Here is an 11,982-nt window from a genome sequence, read left to right as displayed (position 1 = left end):
ACTAACGAATTGATCGAGGACAACAGGAAACGGGGTGAGCATGCCCCCATCCACATCAACAGGGCTGTAGTGGAGCGGGTTGAGAGCTTCATGTTCTTCAGTGTCCAAATCACTAAACATTTAAAATTGTCCACTCACACGCACACAGTCGTGAAGAAGATGCGACAGTGCCTCTTTCCCCTCAGGAAATTAAAAAGGTTTGGTATGGACCCTCAAATCCTCAAAAAGGTATACAGCTGCACCATTGAGAGCATCTTGACTGGCTGCATCACTGCTTGGTATAGCAACTGCACCCACTTCAAAATGGCAAAATGGCTTAAGGACAACAAAGTCAAGGTATTGGAGTGGACATCACAAAGCCCTGACCTCAATCCCATAGAACATGTGTGGGCAGAACTGAAAAATTGTGTGCGAGCAAGGAGGCCTACAATCCTGACTCAGTTACACCAGCTCTGTCAAGAGGAATTGGCCAAAATTCACCAAACTTATTGTGTGGAGCTTGCGGAAGGCTACCCGAAACGTTTGACCCAAGTTAAACAATTTAAAGGCAATGCTACACTCAATTATTATTTAGTATGTAAACTTTCGGACCCACTGAGAATGTGATGAAAGAAATAAAAGCTGAAATAAATAATTCTCTCTACTGTTATTCTGACATTTCACATTCTTAAAATAAAGTGGTGATCCTAACTGACCTAAGAGGGAATGTTTACTAGGATTAAATGTCAGGAATTGTGAAAAACTGAGTTGAAATATATTTGGCTAAGGTGTATGTAAACCTCCGACTTCAACTGTAAATGCGATATTTCAGTTTTTTGGGGGTTATAAAATAGCAAACATTTCTAAAAACCTGTTTTTGCTTTGTCATTATGGGGAAATGTGTGTAGATTGATGAGAAAAAAAAACAATTTAATCAATTTTAGAATAAGGCTGTAATGTAACAAAATGTGAAAAAAGTCAAGGGTTCTGAATACTTTCCAACACACTGTCTACGTTGGGCTTCCGAGTGGCGCAGCGGTCTAAGGCACTGCATCTCAGTGCTAGAGGTGTCACTACAGACCCTGGTTCAGTTCTTGACTGTATCACAACCGGTGCACAATTGGCCCAGCGTCGTTAGTGTTTTGCCGGGGTAGGCCGTCATTGTAAATAAGAACTGGTTCTTAACTGACTTGCCTAGTTAAATTAATACTGAAGGGAGGCCCATCCATTTTCTCCATGTAACTCTTATTATAAATAATGTTCACTCCCTAAAGTAAAACTGCAAGAATTTTGGCATAGAAATGTACTTCGTGTCCTAAATAAAAAGCGTTATGTTTGGGGCAAATCCTACGCAACACATCACTGAGTACCACTCTTCATATTTTCAAGCATGGTGGTGGCTGCATCATGTTATGGGTATTCATGTCATTGGCAAGGACTATGAAGTTTTTTAGGGTAAAGGGAAACGGAAGAGAGCTAAGCACAAGCAAAATCCTAAAGGAAAACCTGGTTCAGTCTGCTTTCCAACAGACACTTGGAGACAAATATACCTTTCAGCAGGACAATATCCTAAAAGGCCAAACTGGAGTTTCTTACTGAGATGACATTTGTATTTGTTTTTGTATTTATTATGGATCCCCATTACCTGGGGTCCCGCAAATTTAAGGCAGTTTTAAAAACATTACAATACATTCACAACAGATGTCACATTATATTAAGTGTGTGCCCTCAGGCCCCTATTCTACTACCACATATCAACAATTCAAATCCTAGTGTACGTGTGTGTATAGTGCATATGTTTTCGGGTGTTTGTATGCATGTGTCTGTGCCTATGTTTGTGTTGCTTCACAGTCCCCGCTGTTCCATAAGGTGTATTTTTTTATCTGTTTTTTTTTCAATCTAATTTTACTGCTTGCATGAGTTACTTGATGTGGAATAGAGTTCCATGTAGTCATAGCTCTATGTAGTACTGTGCACCTGCCATAGTCTGTTTTGGACTTTGGGACTGTGAAGAGGCATCTGGTGGCATGTCTTGTAGGCTATGCATGGGTGTCTGAGCTGTGTGTCAGTAATTCAAACAGACAGCTTGGTGCATTCAACATGTCAAAACCTCTCACAAATACAAGTAGTGATGAAGTCAATCTCTCCTCCTCTTTGAGCCAGGAGAGCTTGATGTGCATATTATTAATGTTAGCTCTCTGTGTACATCCATGGGCCAGCCTGTTCTGAGCCAATTGCAATTTTCTTAATAAATCTTCTTAGGGCTAGGCCCCTTTTTTCTCCATTTCCGCCTGAATGATGTGCCCAAAATAAACTACCTGTTGCTCAGGCACTGAAGCCAGGATATGCATATAATGGGCACCATTGGAAAGAACACTTTGAAGTTTGTAGAAATGTATAATGTAGGAGAATATAACACAATAGATATGGTAGGAGAAAATCCAATTTTGAGAGACCATCCTCTTAGAAAGGCAAGTAAAAGGTCATATTGAAAATGAGCTCCCTGGATGCAATTCCTATGGCTTCCACAGGGTGTCAGCAGTCTATGTTCAAGGTCTCAGGCTTGTAACTTCAAAAACGAATAACGAAAACGAATCGGTTGCCTATTGAATATACTTCTTTCCGTAAGAAAAACTTTAGTTTGATTATCTTTTAGGGTATCTGAGGAGTAAATAGAAATGTATTTTGACTTGTTGAAACAAAGTTTAGGGGTAGATTTTCAGATTCCTTTCTCTGCTCAAATCAATGGTGCCAACTAAACTGACTTTTTGGGATATAAAGAAGGGTTTTATCTAACAAAACAACACTACATGTTATAGCTGGGACCCTTTGCATGACAAATCAGAGGAAGATTTTCAAAAAGTAAGTGAATATTTAATTGTTATTTGTGAATGTATGAAACCTGTGCCGATGGAAAAATATTTTGATGTGGGGCGTCGTACTCAAACAATCGCATGCCATTTTTTTTGCTGTAATAGCTACTGTAAATTGAACAGTGCAGTTAGATTAACCTGTTGGGGAAAGGGGGTAGTATTTGCACGGCCGGATAAAAAACGTACCCGATTTAATCTGGTTACTACTCCTGCCCAGTAACTAGAATATGCATATAATTGTTTGATTTGGATAGAAAACACCCTAAAGTTTCTAAAACTGTTTGAATGGTGTCCCGGAGTATAACAGAACTCATTTGGCAGGCCAAAACCTGAGAAGATTCCAAACAGGAAGTGCTCTCTCTGACCATTTCATTGCCTTCTTGATCATCTCTAACCAAAACAGGGGATCTCTGGCATAACGTGACATTTTCTAACACTCCCATAGGCTCTCAGAAGGCGCCAGAACGATGAATGGTGGCTTTGCAGGCCATGGCTGAAAAACATTAGCGTATTTGGATAGTGGTCGATCTGAGGACAATGAGACTGGAGGAGCGTGCACGAGCCAACACCATGTTTACTTTCTCTCTCTTTGAACGAAAACAACGACTCCCGGTCGGAATATTATCGCTTTTTTACGAGAAAAATAGCATAAAAATTGATTTTAAACAGCGGTTGACATGCTTCGAAGTAAGGTAATGGAATATTTTGAATTTTTTTGTCACGAAACGCGTCGGGCGCCCTTGAATCATCGGTGAAGGGTGAGTCAGTTACTCCTGAGCCTATGCAACTGGGCAGAGCTAGATTGTTGTCTAGGGAACGCTCACGTAGGGTGAGCTCCAACTATTGTCTGTACTGTGGGGCTGCGGGACATTATACAGCCACCTGCCCTGTTAAGATACCTATTTCTTTAGTAGGTATAAGTACTCGGATGAGCCAGACTGGGAATTCTCTAATTCCCATCACCTGCACTCCTTTTTTTGTGATACTGCTGTGGGGAGACCAGTCTAAGACTCTCCGTGTGCTCATTGACTCTGGGGCAGATGAGAGTTTTATGGATGTTTCTGAATTAGGTATCCCCACTCAGCTCCTCTCTGTTCCCATTTACGCTAGAGCACTGGACGCCCGCTCCATTGGAAGAGTTACCCACAGCACTGTTCCCATTAATCTGCAGGTTTCAGGAAATCAGTGAGTCAATACAGCTTCTCCTTATTGATTTTTTCCCCCATGTTCCTGTTTTGGGATTTTCTTGGCTCCAAAAACACAACCCCATTATTGACTGGACCACAAGTTCAAACCTGGGTTGGTGTCCGTTCTGTCATTCCCATTGCCTTAAAGTGGTGCAGCCTTCCTCAAGACGTCCTCCTTAGGGCTTAAGTAAAGCCTCGGATTTCTCATGCCGTTCCCGCAGAGTAACATGACCTCCTGGAGGTCTTCAGCAAGGCACGGGCTACTTTTCTTCCCCTGCATTGTCCCTACGATTGTGCCATTGACCTTCTTCCAGGCACCACACCGCCTCGTGGTCGGCTATATTCTCTATCCGGCCTGGAGACCATGGCCATGGGGGAGTATATTGAGGACTCGCTGGCTGCTGGAAGCATCCGTTCTTCTGCCTCCACTGACGGCACAGGGATTTTCTTTGTGGAAAAGGACAAGACCCTGCGTCTGTGCATTGACTCCCGGGGTCTTAATGACATAACGATCAAGAATCGTTACCCTCTACCACTCTCCTCGGCTTTCAAACTTCTCCAGGGGGCTACCATCTTTTCCAAGCTGGACCTTCGGAATGCCTACCACCTGGTTCGGATACGCGAAGGAGATGAGTGGAAAACACCTTTCAAAACTGCCAGTGGACATTATGAGTACCTAGTCATGCAGTTTGATCTCACCAACGCTCCCCTCTGTCTTCCAGGCCCTGGTAAAGGATGTTAAATCATTTCGTGTTCGTCTACCTTGACGATATCCTGTTTTTTTCCCCGTTCTGCCCAACAACACATCCTCCATGTTCGACAAGTCCTTCGGCACCTCCCGGTGAACCAGATATTTGTTAAAGTGGAGAAGTGAGTTCCACCGTTCTACAATCTCCTTTCTGGGATATCGCTGAAGGAAATGTCCAGACCCTGAAAAGGTGAAAGCAGTTGTGGATTGGCCCCAATCTATGTCCAGGGTGCAGCTACAACGTTTCCTGGGGTTTGCCAGTTTCTATCGCCGTTTCATTTGAGGCTACAACACCCTGGCTGCCCTCCTCTCTGCACTCACCTCTCCCAAGGTACCGTTCACATGGTCCCCAGCTGTTGACAGAGCCTTTGTGGACCTGGAAGTACCGGTTCACTACAGCCCCCATCCTCATTCGTCCGGACCCGTCCCGTCAGTTTGTGGTTGAGGTCGATGTTTCTGACATTGGAGTGGGGCTATCCTGTCCCAGTGGTCTGCCCAGAACCAAAAGCTCCATCCCTGTGCCTTCCTGTCTCAATTAGGCAGAAAGAAACTATGACGTAGGTATCCGAGAATTCCTGGTGGTCAAGATGGCACTGGAGGAGTGGAGGCACTGGCTGGAAGGAGCAGAAAATCCATTGTTGGTTTGGACCGACCATAAGAATTTGGAATACAGCCAAGCGCCTTAATTCCAGGCAGGCCCGGTGGGCTCAGTTATTCACCACATTCAACTTCACCATTTCCTACAGCCCAGGGTCCAAGAATGTGAAACCTGACACCCTCTGTCACCTATACAGTTTCGCTGCCACACCCTCTGACCCCGAGACCATCCTCCCTACCTCATGCCTTGCGACCTCAATGGGCTGGTGTATTGAGACCCTGGTCCACAAGGCACAACGTTCCCAGCCTGCCCCTGGAGGGGGCCCGGCTAACCGGTTGCTCATCCCTAATTTATTCTGGGTCCTGGAATGGGCTCATTTCTCCAGGCTTACCTGTTATCCGGGTTCCCGTCGAACCCTGGCCTTCCTCCGACAACGTTTCTGGTGGCCCTCAATGGTTCCAAACTCCTCTGCCTTTGTCACCGCATGCACTGTTTGTGCTCAGAATAAGACTCTGTGGCAAGCTCCGTCTGGCCTCCTTCAGCCACTATCTGTCCCTCATCGTCGCTGGTCCCATATTTCCCTGGACTTTGTCACTGTGCTCCCTCCGTCTAATGGCAACATCGTCATTCTGATGGTTGTACATTGGTTTTCCAAGGCCGCCCATTTCATTCCTCTCCCAAAACCACCGGATTCATGGACTCCCGGTGGACATGCTCTTCGACCGGCGTCCTCAGTTCTTGTCTCAGGTCTGGAAGGCGTTCTGCACCCTTATTGGGTCATCGGGCCAGGCTGTTCTCCGGATTCCATCCCCAATCCAATGGCCAGTCAGCGCGAGCGAACCAAGACCTGGAAACAACCTTAGGATGCTTCGTCTCGACCAACCCCACTACTTGGAGATGACGACTGGTCTGGGTGGAGTATGCCCAGAACACTCTTCCCTGTTCGGTCAAGGGACTCACCCCATGGAGCACTCAAAAGGGGATCAGCCTCCGTTCTTCCCAGAACAAGAGCAGGAAGTCAACATACCCTCGGCCCAGTTGTTCGTCCACTACTGGTGTACCTGAAGAAGAGCTCGGGCTGCGCTTCTCAAGAACAACTCCAGGTATCGTCGACAATTGGACCGCATTGGGCAGAGGGTATGGCTATCCACATGGGACCTGCCCCTTCGGGTGGAATGCTGCAAACTTTCCCACCGTTTCATTGGTCTTTTCCCCATCTCTAGAGTCCTTAGTTCCACTGCTGTTCGTCTTTTGTTAGCCCCGTACCCTCCGTATTCATCCTATATTCCATGTGTCTAGGATTAATCCCGTGTCTCACAGCCCTTTGTCTTCTGTTTCCAGGCCCACCCCTCCTACCCATGTCATCGATGGCCATCCGGCATACACGGTGAAACACCTCCGAATGTTCGACCACGGGGCAGGGGTTTCCAGTACCTGGTTGACTGGGAGAGTTATGGTCCGAGGAGAGGTGCTGGGTCCCTTCTAGAGACATCCTGGACCCAGCCCTCATCGCCGACTTCCACCACCGGCACTCCGGTCAACCAAGTATGCACCAAGGTAGGACGCCAGGTGGCGCCCCTAGAGCGGGGGGTACTGTCACACCCTGATCTGTTTCACCTGTCATTGTGCTTGTCTCCACCCCCCTCCAGGTGTCGCTCATCTTCCCCATTAACCCCTGTGTATTTATACTTGTGTTCTGTTTGTTGCCAGTTCGTCTTGATGATAAGTCATTGTCTCAACGAAAGCCTTAATGCTGTGAAAGGATCCAGGAATGCAAATGATTTGGGTGGATCCCATCCTCCTTATAATACAAGCTTTGTTCACAGAAGGTACCAAAATTGTCAATAAATGTTACACCAACAGAGCTGCAATAGTCTCGTAGCCAGTTATGGAGGGCTAAAAGTCTGCTGAACCGGTCAATGCCATGATTTAGGGAGGGCAGAGGGCCAGATATTATGGGGAGTTTCTTGGTGTCAAGTAGTGACCCAATCCATTCTTTAAAATCCATCGTCAGCTGTTCTGAGCTGCCCTTCATAATGCCATTCGACCCCACATGAACCATGACAGTATCAGCCCCCGGTGACTGATGCACAGCCTTGGGAAGCAACCTGGTGATATCCTGAACTTTTGCCCCAGGAAAACACAGGAAGGTCCCATTATGATCCTGTTGGATGTTTTGATAGGGAACATTTAAAGATGCCAATAGTCTCATGAAATCCTTATTCAGTTCAAGGTGCTTGGTCAATTTTTTGTGTTAGCATTTGGTATAGCCTCTCAGAGCTGTGTCGGGCGTGTCCCCAGTGTCTTAGTCATGGGGGATACAACACATACAGTTACAGCATGTACTGGCCAACAATTGGAGTCACTGTTAGGCGGAGCAGCACAGGGGAACCCAAGAGCAGACCAGGAAACAGGGATGAATGAACCAAGATATTTATTGCAACACAGGGAGAGAGGAATGCAGGCCAGACTAAGCTTGGGTGGGTTGTAGGAAACCAGATTGTAGAGGCTGAGGTTGGAGTGAGCTGGGTAGAGACAGGGTAAACAGGAAATCCAAGGGAGTGATGGTGAGCTGAATCCAGAACAGGGTAGTAGGGTGGTGAGATGTGGAACAGGAGACGGGTACCAGAGTCAGAGCGGCAAAACTGCAGTGAGAGGATAACAGCGTCAGGCAGGTAAACAGGCACAGCAGGGTAACAGGATCTTGAATAATTATAAAAAGCTAGAAGCATAATACTGACTGAGCAGAGATTATGATCTGGCAGAGTGGAAGTGGCAGGACTGAGTATTTGTAGAGGTCTTGATTATGGAATGGGTTGCAGCTGGTGGGGAACTACTCTGACTCCAGAAAAACTGTCTCCAACCACACAATCACACACACACAGAGAAAGGGAGAGGGAGAGGGAACTGGGGGAATGGCTGCAGGTCAATGAGACACCGAATGTCTAATAGGGGGTGTGACAGGAGCAGATGTGACAGTCACACTCACACGCTGGAAATAAGGATTTTCCTTTAGTAATTCTATAGAGAGCGTTGTATGAGTTGAGCTCTTGGTAGCCTGGCTCGGTTGTTGGTATTCAGGTATTAACATGTCCGGGGTGAAAAAGTTTAATGAAAAAAATTGAGCGAAGAAAAAACTAAGACATTGGTAAATGTGTTAAATGCAGAGTTTTGATTAAACGGTTACTAAAAGTAAAAACGAAAGGTTTGGCAGGTAGCTAAGTCACAACAAACAGCACAGCACAGCAGCACGACAATGCGGAAGTGTGACGTTTTCCCACATGAGATAAGAAGGAGGAGCATTGGCCAATGTTCCTGAGTGGCCTAGTTACAGTTTTGACTTAAATTGGCATGAAAAGCTATGGCAAGTCTTGAAAATGGCTGTCTAGCAATGATCAACAACCATCTTGACAGCGCTTGAAGAATTTTAAAAAGAATAATGTGCTGGTGTTTGGAGGATATATAGGCACGGGTGTTGTTAGGCCCAAGACAAAGTATATATATCGACCAAACACCGGCTTCGAGGGCATGATCACTTTTATACAATGGGTTGCCAACATAATCAAATAATGATTGACATATTTTCATAAAAAAATATATTTTGATTAATTTATTTATACTATTTCATCCTTCCACAAGATATAGTCCCAACATTTGCATTTTTTAAAGCTGTTTTCTAGAGACTTATTTGGTGACATCCACAACAATGAGCCAATGAGCTAATGAGGCGCGATTTCGCCTGGCATAGAAAATGTGCTCACTTGTCAGGACACTGTTGTTCAGAGGAGCTAGCCAACAACACAGCATGCACAATTACTTCAAGCTGAAGCTGGAAAGACTGCAAACCAGCTGCACTTCGTTTCGTTTGACCTTTTTTCAATTGACATTTCTTTGTAAATATTCATAAAAATTATGCCAGCTGATTCATGATTTCAACTGGTTGAGATAGGCTGCCTGCCTGTCTCGTCCTGACTCCTGACACGTTCTTTAATATGGGAGAGCTGGAGATCAAATTTGAATATTGAAACAATGTTGCAAATGTCAGAGAGACAGACAGCAAGGTTAATACAAATCTCCGCTGCTGAAAACTAAATGTCAGTCTAAAAGAAATGTGAGATAATGTCTAGATGCTTTTTAAAGTGGAAATCAAGTTTATAAACTGCTTGGTTGGGCTGATGAGACAGTGGATTGAGCAGTCAGATGGAACAGAGTAAATAGCATATTAACGTCATAGATTTAGCTGGTGGTAACTTATGGAATAGACATTGGCTGGAATGCGGTTTCAACCAATCAGCATTCAGGATTAGACCCACCCGTTGTATAAGAACCACTAGATACAGGCTAGCCAGAAGGCTCTAATACTAGCTAGCTAGCTAGCTAGCAACCAGCCACGTAATTTCAATAGAAAAGAGGCTAGCTATCATCAGCTTTGTAGCACTTATGCTATGTGGAAACAATAGTTATAATTCTTTCCATCATTTTCCTCACCAACGCCTTGCTGCAGCTTTCATCTCTCGGTATGTCCAGCCCATCCATTATCTCAGCCAATCATGGCTAGCGGGAAGGTTCCTGGCTTTTTCCGTGGCTAAACCATCTAGGCTCGTAATTTTTCAATTTTATTCCTATTTACTGATGGCATACAACTTTGTTATTACGGCACATGAAAGTTCATATATTTCAGAAGGCATTTCTGCCCAAAAATGCATGTTCATGTTCAAATGCCTCTCCTGTGAAGTAGTGGCGTGCGACATAAGCCTAGATTCCTGAAACGAGTCACAATTAGTGACAAAAATCAGAACTGATTATACAGGTGCAACTCCTATTTTACATGTGCAAATCATACTTTACATGGTTGTACATTTATGTCTCTATTTTACCTCCATACAATCCACACAGGTCCACAACAATTTGCAATAGTTATTTTTTTTCAGAAAATGTCAGATACGGAAAATGTCACTGTAAAAGTTTGAAACATTCTGCCAACACCTCAAGAGACATTTGATCAAGTTCCCCATTGTTATTTCCTGTTGAAATGGCTTTGGCCTCATTTCAATAAGTCCAAAGTATACAGCAAGGGTGTTATTGTCACCATAAAAGGTGAATGCACTGAATATACCACCTGGTTTTACAGCTGTTACAAATGGACTGTTTCATCATTCATAGGCTTCTAGCCAAGCACAGAGAATACAGCTTAATAGATGTGAGGACGGTGGTCAAAGTCTATAAGAGCACCCAACTGAGCACCAGTATCCAAAATCTCGGTTTAAATTGAGCTTCAAATCAAATCGAATCAAATATTATTTGTCACATGCGCCGAATACAACAGGTATTACCATGAGATGCTTACTTACAAGCCCTTAACCAACAATGCAGTTCAAGAACTAGAGTTAAGAAAATATTTACGAAATAAACTAAAGTAAAAAAATACAATAATATAAAAAAGTAACACAATATATTTACATAACAATAACGAGGCTATATACAGGGGGTACCGGTACCGAGTCAATGTGCGGGGGGTGCGGTTAGTTGAGGTCATTTGTAAAGTGACTATGCATAGATAATAAACAGCGAGTAGCAGCAGTGTAAAAACAAAGGGGGGGTCAATGTAAATAGTCAGGGTGGCCATTTGATTAATTGTTCAGCAGTCTTATGGCTTGGGGGTAGAAGCTGTTAAGGAGCCTTTTGGTCCTAGACTTGGTGCTCCGGTACCGTTTGCAGTGCAGTAGCAGAGAGAACAGTCTATGACTTGGGTGACTGGAGGCTTTGACAATTTTTTGGGTCTTCCTCTGAGGCCTAATATATAGTTCCTGGATGTCAGGAAGCTTGGCCCCAGTGATGTACTGGGCCGTACGCACTACCCTCTGCAGCGGCTTACGGTCAAATGCCGAGTAGTTGCCATACCAGGTGGCGACAAAACCGGTGAGGATGCTCTCGATGGTGCAGCTGTAGAACTTTTTCAGGATCTGAGGACCCATGCCAAATCTTTTCAGTCTGGTGATGTGGACACCAAGGAACTTGAAACTCTCGACCCACTCCACTTCAGCCCCGTTGATGGTAATAGGGGCCTATTCGGCCCTCCTTTTCCTATAGTCCATGACCAGCTCCTTTGTTTTGCTCACATTGAGGGAGAGGTTGTTGTCCTGGCACCACATTGCAGGTGTCTGACCTCCACCCTACAGGCTGTCTCATCGTTGTCGGTGATCAGACCTACCACTGTTGTGTCGTCTGCAAACTTAACGATGGTGTTGGAGTCATGCTTGGCCACGCAGTCATGGTTGAACAGGGAGTACAGGAGGTGGCTAAGCGCACACCCCTGAGAGGCCAAAGTGATGAGGATCACCTATGTGGCAGATGTGTTGTTGCCTTCCCCTACCACATAGGGTCCGGCCTGTCAGGAAGTCCAGAATCCAGTTGCAGAGGTTGGTGTTTAGTCCCAGGGTCCTTAGCTTAGTGATGAGCTTTGTGGGCACTATGGTGTTGAATGCTGAGCTGTAGTCAATGAACAGCATTCTCACATAGGTGTTATTTTTGTCCAGGTGGGAAATGGCAGTGTGGAGTACAATTGAGATTGCGTCCACTGTGGATCTGTTGGGGCGG

The sequence above is a fragment of the Salmo salar genome, chromosome ssa12 (assembly GCF_905237065.1).
Source record: "Salmo salar chromosome ssa12, Ssal_v3.1, whole genome shotgun sequence".
NCBI lineage: Eukaryota > Metazoa > Chordata > Actinopteri > Salmoniformes > Salmonidae > Salmo > Salmo salar.
This window is presented reverse-complemented; position numbering follows the sequence as displayed.